The following is a 13131-nucleotide window of genomic DNA, read 5'->3' as shown; positions in this document are numbered from 1 at the left end:
GTGATGGCCGGTAACTATATAATTTAATTATTTCTCACATCTCTGAAGAAAAATGTTACGTGCGCGCGACGTTAGAGAAGACCTACGTACGCTAAAGCTGCACAAGTGAAAAAATGTCATGGCTATTGAACATAATGTAAGACAATCCTTCTCATTTAACATAGATAGAAAGCGTGAGATGTAGATAGAAAACACTATTGCGATGGTTTTAACGCTGGAGATGAATATAACGTATTTGAATATCAAGGCATAACGTAATTGAATCAAGGCAACGCATAAGTTTTATTTTTGTCATCCCTCAAGAGTGTGAATCTGGGAAGATTTTTTTCTTTTAACGCGCTCATTGCAAAATTATGATTTTTTTAACACATAAAAAAATTTCTGTGCATTTTCCTCTGCATGTTTGCTACATAAAAAAAAGTACAATATAATATTTCAGTTTTAAAAACGTTTAGAATACAAAGTAGAGATGTAAAAGTAATAAAACAAGTTTTTTTCGATTTTTCACAAATGATTTATTAGGAGAAATATGCTACTGGCATAAATGACTCATGGTTCACACGACGTTAGTAAAAAAATAGCACTTCACACCAGAGTTACACATAAAGATATATAAATTAACGTTTGTATATTAGAGCCCACGGTCAGTCAGTCATTTAGATAATTTTTTAAAATTCTTCTTCCGCTATTGGATTTACGTATCTTTTTAATTAAATTTGTATATATTGTTCAGAAATTTACATCTTACATAAATCTAATATTTAAGAAGTAGTTACATTAACGATACAATTTTGTATTCTCAGATCGTATAATGAATTCTTAATAGGTTTCATTTCGGCGAACAAGCTCATGATTGTATAGAGGGAGGGGGGAGGGAGGGGGGGGGGAAGGTTTACGACGCAAGTGCGGATGATTTGGATTTATGTTTCCTTCCTGGACTAATATTAGGATGAGACTTAGTTCCGCGCGCGATAGCCATGCGTACGTGCCGCACCTGATTGCCGCAGGGTTGGGTTGCACAGGTTTTGAGGAACGGCGTGACAATGAAATCCGATCTAATAGTTCCGATCGGCTGCTTCACAGGTCACTGAGTCTGGGACAATGCCGGGGGGAACGGCCGGTGGCGACAGGGACGGAAGGGAGACCGAAGGGCCAGGGGCGTGAGTGTTATTTCGTTAACTGCTTGAAATTCAACACGACCTACCCATCCTGTATGCTGTGCGAATACATTCTGCTTCTTTCTCTTCCCATTGCTGTTCTATCTATAAGATCTATAAGTCTATAACATTTAGTTGATTTTAAATCACTACAATGCAGATTTTTGTTTACAAAAATTTTTATTTTAGGAGCCCTTATATAATTCCAAAATCTAATTTGATAATTTAGTTTATAAATAGTCTAATATGTTTTCTTTTATCTTAATAGCTAGAATCAAGCAAATACCGTTCTTTCACGGTATTTTTTATGAATACATGATATGATATATTTAAAGATTTTACTTTAAGAGTTGGATATAAATTATGAAATTAAAATATATAAAGAGCAAAGAATAAAGAATTATTGCATTTTAAAAATGGAAATAGGTAAAAAATGATATCAAATAGAACAGCAAAATTATATATAATGACAGATTAAATAATATGGATTTAGGAGGATAAATTTTGCACGAAAAAATATGTTTTCGAAGATTTTATTACAAAATATTGCGTCTCAGTTTTATTCTGATAGGCTCTTTCTCGTTCCTTTTTTGCATAATAGCCCAGGAAAATTATTTTTTTTTACATTTTTTAGACAAAATTATCATAAAAGATTTTTCTGCGGAAAATTGTTTGAAGTGGCGTATTATACGACATACTAAAAGTCCTGACGCCCGCGGACTTGGAAAACTTTCCCCCTTTTAGAAAAACTCATCCAAAATGCAGTGGCATATCTCAGAAAGTATTCATTTGGTCGAAATACAAATCATTATCAAAAAGAAAAAGTTACGAACAATTTTGTTTGTTTAGTATAAACACTTGTTGACTTGGCCGAAACCTTTAGAGCAGGTTTCGGCTTTTGATGACCTGATCTGAAATTACGCCACCTGTAATTTTGGCGTGAACGCACCCTATCCGATCTATAATCATCAATTGTTTCAAACACGTATATCATATCGTTGCCTTTTGATTAGTGTCTGTGAAGTTAGCACGGCATTTTATTAATTTTCAAAAATAACAAAAGGTTCTGCATTTTTAATATCAAAGAATCAAAAAGAAATGCCGTACTAACTTTACATTCCAGCATAACTTCCTCTAAAGTATCAGATGCCATCGAATATTACGACATCTGTCAAGTGTTCCCATTTTTTTTAAGCTAAATTGATTATTACATGACGTTTCAGGACAGAATACCAACAATTAATAATTTGCACAGGTTAGAATATTCGAGCTTCACGGAAACGGGTCAACCCGACAACTTTGGGCATTTTTGACAATAGTTTCTGACATGTTTTACTCGAGTTCTATACGAATAAATTATTATTCTGCCTTGTAAACATTTTTTAAACAATTTTAACTATCGCTACCATTTATGCATGTCATTTAGCGGAAATGTGTCGTGCTGATTAATTTCAACACTTCTGGCGGTAGTTATGAGTTGTTCCGATTGAATTTTATACGAACAAGCAAGCGTCCTAAGTCTTGCATTTTATTTTCTAATTTTTTTATTTACCCACTACAAATTTAAACTTGGCGCAGTTATTATTTTTAATGAATTGAATAAAATGCAAATAAGATAACAAGTTAGCAACTAAATCCAGGATGCCGGTAGTAGGTACTAATGCAATTTGTGCGTTCAGGAAATTGTCATGGTACGCTGACCCAGTGCGGTATACGTTGCCGGATCAAAATAACTCTCTCTGGCCAGCTTTCTAGAACTAACGAAATTCTATTCGTTTGGCTACGCATCTGTACTGTTTCTATTAGCGCGGCTAAAACAGATAAAATCAAAAACAATCCGCGAAGCTCGCGAGTTTTCGTCGTTAACTGAAAATTATTAAAATTAAGATGGATTGTGGAAAATGCAGAGACACCAAAGTTTTTCTTAACAAATTTATTTTATTGTCACATTTATTGTACATGGATCGCAGTAGAGAATTCGAGAAAAAATATCACAGAAGTTCTCAATGTATTATAAAAATAAAAAAATGTGAAATATTTCCGTCATATTCATCTTCAGCAGGCAACAAAGAGTAAGTTCATTTCCACTGAATAGCTCTCCAGCGAAAAGTATATGCGTGAAAGGTCGTGTTTCCGTTTCGTGGCGTTTTCAGCTAACGATAACTTTATTCGATTATCATATCGTTGCACTTAACCCGTCCAATTCCGCCAATTGACTCGACACACCCATACTTCTCCTTGCCCCGAAGCTCTCTCGCCGCGGGCAGGCTGTTTGCGTCGTCGCGACGCTTTATCCGCATTCCAAATCACCGGGTCAGTTGACACGCGTTCTCTAAATTTCTTAGAGCGAAATCCAAGAGTGAAAATACTGTCACTGTTGAAAAAGAGTGGAAATATAATATTGAATAAGAGTGGCAGATTTTCTTTCTTCTGCAGTGAATCACACTCTAAAAGAATGAAATCTCAGTCTAAGAAATTTAGAGAGTATCTCTTGCGCGCGCGGGAACTAGTACTCTCTCCGAATTTCGCCAATTAAAGAACTTGCAAACAGGAAGAAAGTTTCATAATGAAACGTAAAAATATTGTTTGCTGTTTATTTAAAAAGATCTTTATTTCAGACTTGATTTGGATTTTAAGAGCAAACAATTTTCTTTTTGAAATAACATGACAAAATTAATAAGAAATCATTATTACATTCTATTATTGCGTTATACTGTTATTGTATTCCGTAGCTGCTGTTAAGAAGATCGTAAAGTCTGTATTACCGACTACATTATATTTTTGTATAACAATTACTTTTTTCCTCTTTTACAAGTTCAAGAATCCATTTCCAGGATTGCAGTATACATATTAATACATGTCTGTGTGTAAGATGGAGTTTATGCTGACAATGATAAAAAATTACAAAATTAAGATCTTCATTTCCTAGTCTAATATAGTGTTCTAAAGCTATCACTTCGTGATAAGCTTCATATAAAGATGCAATCTCTATTTACGAAATAGTAATCCACAGAAGAAAATCACACTCCACTAGTAGTTTGCACGGTTAAAAGGAACAACGTGGAGTTCTTAGAACGTGGATTTAAATAACTAATTAATACATTATTGTTATAGGTACGAAAATTTATATGTACGTGTAATTTATGTGTACGTGAGATATTAATGTAAAGTAGTATATATCGAGATGTGTCAATGACATGAATTGCCCTACTTACACTGTGACTAATTGTCTTTAGAATCCCTTTAAGTTTAACTGATGCGTTTAATAATATCTTGAATTAAATAACAATTAAATCTTATTTTTTTTCTCTCATAAAGAGAGAGAGAGAGAGAGAGAGAAAGAGAGTAGAATATTTTGACTTGTAATTCGTATATGGTACACCTCACTATATGAGGGTGTTTATGTACTCAGCGGGATGTACACCATAAACGGAAGTCGGTCGTGGGAAAAAGAGGGTCTCGCAGCTGATTGAAGGTCAGCGACGACGTCGTCGCGTGCAAGATTAGCGTATTGGATTATGTCACATATACAATTATACTCACATACACAGAAGCATTACTATAGATATACAGATACGCTATCGTAGTTTGCATATAATATGTTTCACACATTAAACTTTTAGGTGACCCTACACGGCCAATAATACTGTCAGTATTAACAAATACTGACAATACTGCTGATTGTGTGTGATTAATATTGATGGATTGACGTAGAATACTGATAATGATCTGGATTTTCATTCTTGAGCATCAGTCTCGCTTTATTAGAATTCATGTCACAGTATGTTACGGTGCAATAGATAATGTAAAATTAAAGTAAAATATATTGTCAATAATAACTGATCGCATATAAGATTATAAAAATACTAAAAATATTGATGTCAATATTACTAATTCAATATTACTGATCAGTATCATTGATCATATAGGGTCACTATGTTATGTTCTTAACAATAATATTATCATATTATATAAATATGTATTATATGAATCGAAAAAATTAATCAAAAAATATAAAATACATTAAGTACTATGACACACAGCACACTTGAATGTTTTTTATTTTTAAGTATGTATATTTTGCAAAACTCCTTTCTCTCTCTCTCTCTCTCTCTCTCTCTCTCTCTCTCGCTCTCGCTTTTATTTTCTCACAAATCAATCCTGCGTGAGATAATATTCTACATTTCTGAACATTTCCCATCAGTATAAAGTCAATTATCTTCATAGTTGAATCTGTAAAAATGCAAAAGGTTTCTTTATCGCGACTTGAACGCTTGCAAAACGTGTGGGTAACTGATTTATATCTCATTTGATGTATATACGTGACGATGTGTATATCGATCACGCCATCACGACGTTGACAATTGGCCAAATAGTTCACTACGTTGCAACAAGCTGATCGAGTACTCTGAAATAATCAACCTAATTTCATCGCGGCTTTCATCTTCACGGGCGTAATCAAAATGATAATTTCTTTTTCATACTTTGGCATCACGATAATTTTTTGTAGGGAGTACTAATAGCAATTTTTTTCGGGAAGCTAAAGTAAATAAATCTAAAATATTTCTACACGATTGTTCTTTTTATTCTTAAGATGGGTTGAACTATATTAGCTAATCGATAATCTATCGATAATGTAAATGAGGCCAAAATTCGGCAAGTCTTGGCTAACGTTGTTGGCTAACAAGTTTAAGAGCATGGCCTGAAATTCTTTGCTGGCTAACTTTGTGGGAAGCCAATGTAAACGGGTCAGAGACAGTTAACAATGTTAGAATGTGCACTGAGCATGTTGTCGCTTAATTATTGAACATGCCAGATTCCCATGTTAATTTGTTTGCTTCGCAATAATGATAATAGTTAAAAAATATATTATTATATGTCATTTCTCGGACCTCTGTTCGCGGAAAGTTTTACACAAGGCACAAGTTCTAATCCTAAATTATCCATTTAACTTTTTTTTACCGTAAATCTTCTTTACGAATCATTTTCTCTTGAATACCGGAATCCTTTGCCAATTTGATGATTGCACAAGGTGGACGACCGCGTAATAGTCAGCCGAAGAAATTTTAATGCTACGGCATCATACGTATGCAGATCCTAATTCTTCGAATTTGCAAATCGTTAACCTCCGCAGTTGCACTATCATTTTTATTCCGTCTGTTATTATAATGATCGTAGTATCATAGAAACGCGGCATGTGCGAGTACGAGAGATTTTTGTACGGTAAATAACGGATAAGATTTTTACATTGTCAATCGATCGGACTTTAAATTAAAGCATTTTCATATATGAAACAAGATTTTATTGAAATCAATATAAAATATAAATGTAATTTTTGTATGACTTATAAATGATTAAAAATTAGGTAAGCTTTATCGGCAGTTTTATTAAATAAACTATAATATATTATAAAGCTTTATTAAATAACATTAAATAAAAAGTTTATTAAAAATACACAAATATGATTATAAAATAAATATAGGGGAAATAAATATAATGCCATTAACGGCCAAACTGGATCTTAAGTAATTCGGTGTGAATTTATATTCTACATATGTAAGCATTTAAATTGCGTACCGAAATTGTTTCAACCAAAAATTTCAACATTCATTTATCGAAACATTCAATGTTAAAACATTAAAAAGGTATTGAAATGTGAAAAATATTGAATTGTGAAAAGATACTGAAATGTAATCATCGAATGTGTTAGCTAAAGAAAAATATCTGTATATAGATTCCAAGTCCATTAGAGAATTTCTAATCGCAAGCAAGCACGCCTGTCCTGGGAGATGTATTTATGCCACGTACGTAAATCAAGGCGGGCTAAATATAGCACTTTGATCGGCAACGTGCTAATTACAGCAGCCGCGAGCTCTCTTAACTCCCGGTAGTGTTCAATAAATTTAAAAACGGAGATAAACGGAAGAGGAAGAGTTCCGTGAATCCCCTCCGTTCATCTCCCTCGCGTCGCTTTGATCGCCGTGAAATGACTATCTCGTTATGGTACGACCTAGCCGCACAGAACCTTACTGATCTCTCGCGCGAATTGCAGTGATGCGCATCGTTGCACTCTTGAATCAAGCGATCCGTAGAAGTACGAACGATTTAAGCCAGACGAAACGCACTCCGCTGCTGTTCGTCGATAAAACACGGTTCAGCTACGGTCGCTGACCCGAACTTATTAATCCTTTGATGTACATTTTGGGGGTCCCCTTTTTAATTCTATTACCATACGCGGCTTTAATTTCAAAGATATCACAACTCGCAGGGACTTTTAATTTGAAAGATTAAACGCGATTTCAGGATTAATTATCTTTTGCATACGATGTACATTTTTCTGAATGCTTTTCTTCAAGTTTTTTAAATCTTTTAATAAATGTTTTTATTGCAACTCTCTTTGATATTTGGTATAATATTTATAATTATAATTATTAAGCCACGAGTTGAAATTTTGTAAAAAATCAATTGCTTTTTCGAACTTACCAATATGTTTGAAAAATATTTACAAATATTTTTATTTATTTTATCTGCATTTTGGATCTAACTGTGAACCCTAAAACTATGTAACTTTTAGTTACTATCGCTATTTGAAGAATATACCAAGAAGCGTTTTAATAGCTTTTAAAATTTTATATATGCGTTATGATGCATTTGGAATGCATCTTTACAAAGATAATTAATAAACAGTAGAATTGCTTTCACCTTAAGATATTACTGATGTCTTTTCGTAATGATCCTGCCAAGTTAATCGTTGCCATTAACAAGATGCATTTCCTTTTCTCATTAGTGGGATACGGCAGTCTAGTCGTTAACTTGTTAAGTCTAATCGATTTAGCGTACATTTTAATTTCTAAAAAAACCGACAGATTGCACAGCTGATTATATATAGCAAGGATGAAATCAGATATCTGTTGATTATGCGATAGATCATTTTACGTTTGAAAAATAACATATGCAAAGCGTCATAATAAAATAATGCAAAGCCTAGCGATAAATAATAAGTATTGATGTTGGAAAATACATTTCGTAAATATTGAAAAGATAAATTTTATTAACAAAAAATAGATAAATAAAAAATAAATTATATCATACAATTTATATCAAGACGATTAATTTCTGGATATCTAAATTTTCTGGAAAAATAAAAATTTGTATATTTATAGCTATTTATATCGTATTTATTATCCCTCTTATGAATGCTAAATATATAAATTATAGAAAATAAAAAGAGATAAGAATAGTTATAAAATAATTATGTATCTAGCTGAAGATTGTTCAAAGAATGAACTGAAACTTTATGGTATTTTAACGATATTATATTATATACGACTGTACATAAATTGTTATTATATTATATTTATTTCTACACCTCGACATCCGTTTGTGACTTCTATTATCGTTTTTTTTTAATTATTTGAAATAATTATTTTTACATTTTGATATCAAAAAATATACGAAAATATCACTTTTGTGATTGATATATGGTATTGTTAAAATTTGCAACACAATGTACTTGAAAATTTTGTTAAAGATTTTAATGGATATATCGAATAAATTATAAAATAATATATATGAACATATTTATATAAAAATAGATTATATAGTTTATATCAGGATAATCCATATTTTTATCTCTGAAAGACCGTAGGATAAATGAAAATTTTTAACTTCTGATTTTTTCTCATTTTTCCTACTCTGTGAATTGAAATATTACTATAAAAACATTTTCCTCTTTCTCGTCACTTTAAGCTTTCTCGCTGAATTTCTTGCGTGACACCGTATATGCATATAATCCTGGTACCTGTCGTCTGAAGATAACGTAGCTATATGCAGCGAGCGAAATGGTAGCTCGGTATTACGGTCCGCTAATACTACAGTTATATTAATGTGCGCGACAGAAAGAAGTCGAAGAGATGTGGAAGATGCAGGATCAAGGAAGGACTGAGACGTTATTACATTCTCCTCGTATTAGCTTTCTACGTTCGCCGTGAGCAAAATTTATTACGTTATTAATTAATCGGCCTATCGATTTTCTCCGCAAAATACGCACAAAGTAGAGCATATCACTTCTTTTTTCGCTTTAAAGAATCCAACGTAAGAGAAATGAAGTTCAACATAAAAAAATTGATGTCATCTAATTGTGTTTTGATTTGCGAATATTGTTTGTTTTATCTTATACATTTGATAAATTTGTCATCTTATTCTGTTTTCATTGCATTAATATCAAATAGACTCGCAATCCGACACTGGGACACATGCATACGAAGATCTATAAATATATATGTCTTATGCATCCTCCACAAATTCCAACATTATAAAGTTCGCATTTATGAAATTTAGGATCGTGCGATATTGGGTACATTTCTTGTACAGTCGATAGAGTCGGATGATCTCAGCAAACCTATTCTATAACTCTTTACGACAGCTTCGTTATCGTTATAAAGACGTTACTGTCGATAACGAAACTGTCGTTAAGAGAATGCTGGTGCGACGGCAGTTATCATAAATTATCAGTGCAACCAAAATTTTTGAATGGCTTTATGAATTGCAGATTTTTTTTTACAGAATTATAATACACACAAATAGAAAGTGTCGGGATGTGTCAATTTTGACAAGAAAAATCGCACAAAAATTAAACAATTCACTTACCTTGTTATAGATGTTACTTGAGGTTAAAGTTTGCTTAGGTGCTCGATCTTGAAATAGCGATCTGCAATATGTTAGATAAGGACATATATAGGCGTTTGAGTGAGACAGAACGAATATAAGAAACTGAATTTGAAGTTCAATGCAGACAAAAAAGTCTATATTATCGACATCGATCAAGTTCGGTCGTCGCTCCAGCATCCCTTTAAAAGTTACAGACTAGGCCTGCGAGGCATTTATGCTCGTGAAATCTTGATCGGCGTATCTATAAATCCGGAGAAGCATAGCATTGGTGCGTTATTCGGCGACGTGAATTCGCGTAACGTGAACGGCGTTGCTGAAGTCAATTTCCAAGTTTCCACCAACGACATGCGTGCAGTGATGTTTAAGCGGAAATAAAAGCGAAATCTCTCTCTCTCTCTCTCTCTCTCTCTCTCTTTAAGAACACGTATTTCTGTGAGAAATATTGAGATACATCTGTGCATAGCGAATCCGAATAGCGAGTTCATGAGAAGTTGCGATATAAAATCTGACTTTAGAATTATTAGTTAATTATCTTAGTCGCTTTATTACTTCAAATAGAGCTTGATGAGGCTAGATGAGACAAGTCTTCGAATGCCTGTCATAAAGCTTCTTTAAGCATCATCATGCAATGCTCTACTCTATTTAACAGCGAGGAAGACCGCGACTAACGGTATTGCTTGAGCGCGTGAGTTCCGGTTACGATCTTCGTGAGCTGAAGAGCTCCTCTAGGAATCCACGCTTCACTCTGGCAGGAAGTCACGCCGCCGGAAATTGTGTTGTGAAATAACGTTACCGGATCGTGTCGGAAATTACGACCGCAGAAAGAGAAGCAGTAGAACAAACGAACGGGGTTTAATTGAAGATTATTTCGTTCTACTTCTTAATCACCTAAGTATGCGTAAGAAGCACCGTGTTACTTTGAACGTTATTAATGTCTACCTGTGAGAAAATTCTTCCTGACGTTACTGGTCTAATTAATTCAGATTGCCGTCTGAATGAGAAATTAATTGGTGGCAAATTTATGTGCATGTTATTTCTGCCTCGCTATCCTCTCTTTTCTTCCAATACGGCCTGCAATCTACAAATTATATCTCTCGTAACTTTTTATACAGGGTGTCCCAGAAAGAGTGTAGATTCTTTCACTGGCAGATTCTGTGGAACGTTCTAAGATGAAAACTTTTATACGAAAATGTCGAGACTATACAATACTTTTTAAATTAGAAACGATTAAAGTTAGCCATTTGTAGCGCTTCAGGCATGATACATTAAGCATTCGCGGTGCGAAGGTGCCTTTGTACATTGACTCGCTTTTTAAATACTAATATAATTAATGTACTTATCATAAAGTCTATTCTACGATTGCGTAAGCGTAATTGCAAAAATCCCAGCCAATCACAGTAGAATATTCTCCTCATATTCGAGTATTCCGACAAAACTAAATTTTGTCAAAATTAGTCAACTTTTCACGCTTTTCTGGCTTTTATCGGACTTCATTATATATTTATCTCACACTCTAAAAAATATGGATTTGAATTTAATATTATATACGGCGTCTATGTAATTCTCACCACGTTAATATTAAGACTAATATATGGTCTGGATTTAAGACCATAACTTTTAAATCCACCTTGTTTAAATACCATCATTATATCGATTTAAAACTCATGTTAATATAAACACCAGGGGTTTTAAATTCATACTGTGTTAATGTTAATATTAATACCGACACGATAAGAATTACATAAACATATGGTATTAAATCTACATCCCATCATATTTTTTAGAATATACATTATCGACGTCCAACGCGAATATCTTATAAAGTACTTCGCAAGCATTTTCTCGCCTTCATACAGCGTGTAGGAGATAATGAGCAGCGACAGCAGAACGACTCCGTTGTGATTATCGTGTCGGATTAGATTAGATGGTAGGATAGTTGAATCGCGGATAATATAATGTTGTCAATAACAACGAATTCTCTAGCGAAGCGTGCTCTCTCTCTCTCTCTCTAATTCTCTTATGTAGCAGTAAACGTCAGTTTTCTCGACGACTAGACCGGCAATGAAAGCTCGAGCGAGCTAGCGGACCCTTCCTACGCGTGATGCGACGGCTTCATAGTGATCAACTATTCCTGGACTCAGGTCGGCTCGTGAATCAACTTTGTGGCTGAAAATATAGTATATGTACGCGCGCTCGAGCGGAAGTCAGTGATCTCAGATCGCAGTACTTTCCGACGCAAGCGTACTACTATAGGATAGTAACGTATACATGTATATGTTTCGGAAAATATTGGTCAGCACACTTCATCCGAGAGACATCTTGAAATCGTCCTTAAGATGTCCTTTAGTACATCTCTTGCAGGTCTGTGCTGTATGGGAAAGAATAGTATTTTTCCGAGGATTATATAGGGATGGATATCTTTAGAACTTTGGATTTGAACGTCCTGTAGATGTATGTAGGATCAATAACGACTATCATCTAATATAGGATGTCCCTAGGATGTCCCTGAAGTTATAAGAGTAATCAACAAAAATATTTTTATCAATATAAATTCGATGTAAATAAGCAAATATTTATGTAACATTCGCTAACAATAAGTAAAGTTCAATTTAGCATTTAAGAAATACATTTGTGATTTATTTTATTTGTTAGTTTTGATAATTGATATAATAATATTTGTTTTTATCTTAAAAATAATGGTATTTTTTATTATTCAAATATTATATTTTACTAAATAGAATAAAATAAAATTTTTTTTAACGAAGTAAATATTTATTAAAGTTAAATATTTAATTTCAATGTAATGTATTTATGTAATTAAATAATACAGATTTTTACGCAATTTGACATTCAAACTGCGAACTTTGATTGGCTACTTGGTTATCGTTTGGTATGGCAAGCATTTCCGCGTTCTGAGATCTATTGAGTACTCAAAGAAGCTTGCGATTATATAGCTCAGTATTAGTGTATTAAATTTATCACTCCGGAATCTTAAGGTGGCACACAATGTTTGTTTTCTTGCTGGATTGCTAGCTAGATTAGAATTTTACCACTGTATTCACTGCGGTACTGACAGTGCCAGCAGGATTCTCGACAGAAAAAAACAGAAAAAAAGGGTTTATGCCGGTCGAATTTGATTGAAAGCTCCATTTTTATAGTTATTACCATCGTAATGTTAGTAATAATAATTACATATGTAGTTCTATTTAAAAAAAGGTATAGTTAACACTGAGAAAATGACTATAATAAGTTATAGCATAATAATTATTATAATTATTTTTTTATTTAGTGTATGTTTAAAAGT

The 13131-nt window shown here is 33.3% G+C and overlaps 1 protein-coding gene across 5 annotated transcripts in view; it reads left to right on the top strand.

Moving 5' to 3' along the window:
- LOC108753019 overlaps positions 1–13131 on the top strand; it is a 75564-nt gene that overhangs the window by 11620 nt on the left and 50813 nt on the right. For 2 of the 5 annotated variants that reach the window (XM_018494317.1, XM_018494314.1), the window contains exon 2: positions 1084–1160. The exons of the other annotated variants lie outside the window; for them this stretch is intronic. The gene's annotated coding sequence lies outside the window, so the exon portion shown is untranslated. The remainder of the gene's footprint in view (positions 1–1083; positions 1161–13131) is intronic. 5 annotated transcript variants of the gene reach the window in all.

The sequence above is a fragment of the Trachymyrmex septentrionalis genome, unplaced genomic scaffold (assembly GCF_001594115.1).
Source record: "Trachymyrmex septentrionalis isolate Tsep2-gDNA-1 unplaced genomic scaffold, Tsep1.0 scaffold63, whole genome shotgun sequence".
Classification (NCBI taxonomy): domain Eukaryota; kingdom Metazoa; phylum Arthropoda; class Insecta; order Hymenoptera; family Formicidae; genus Trachymyrmex; species Trachymyrmex septentrionalis.
Note: the sequence above shows the minus strand (reverse complement) of the source record. Positions and strands in the feature narration are given on the sequence as shown.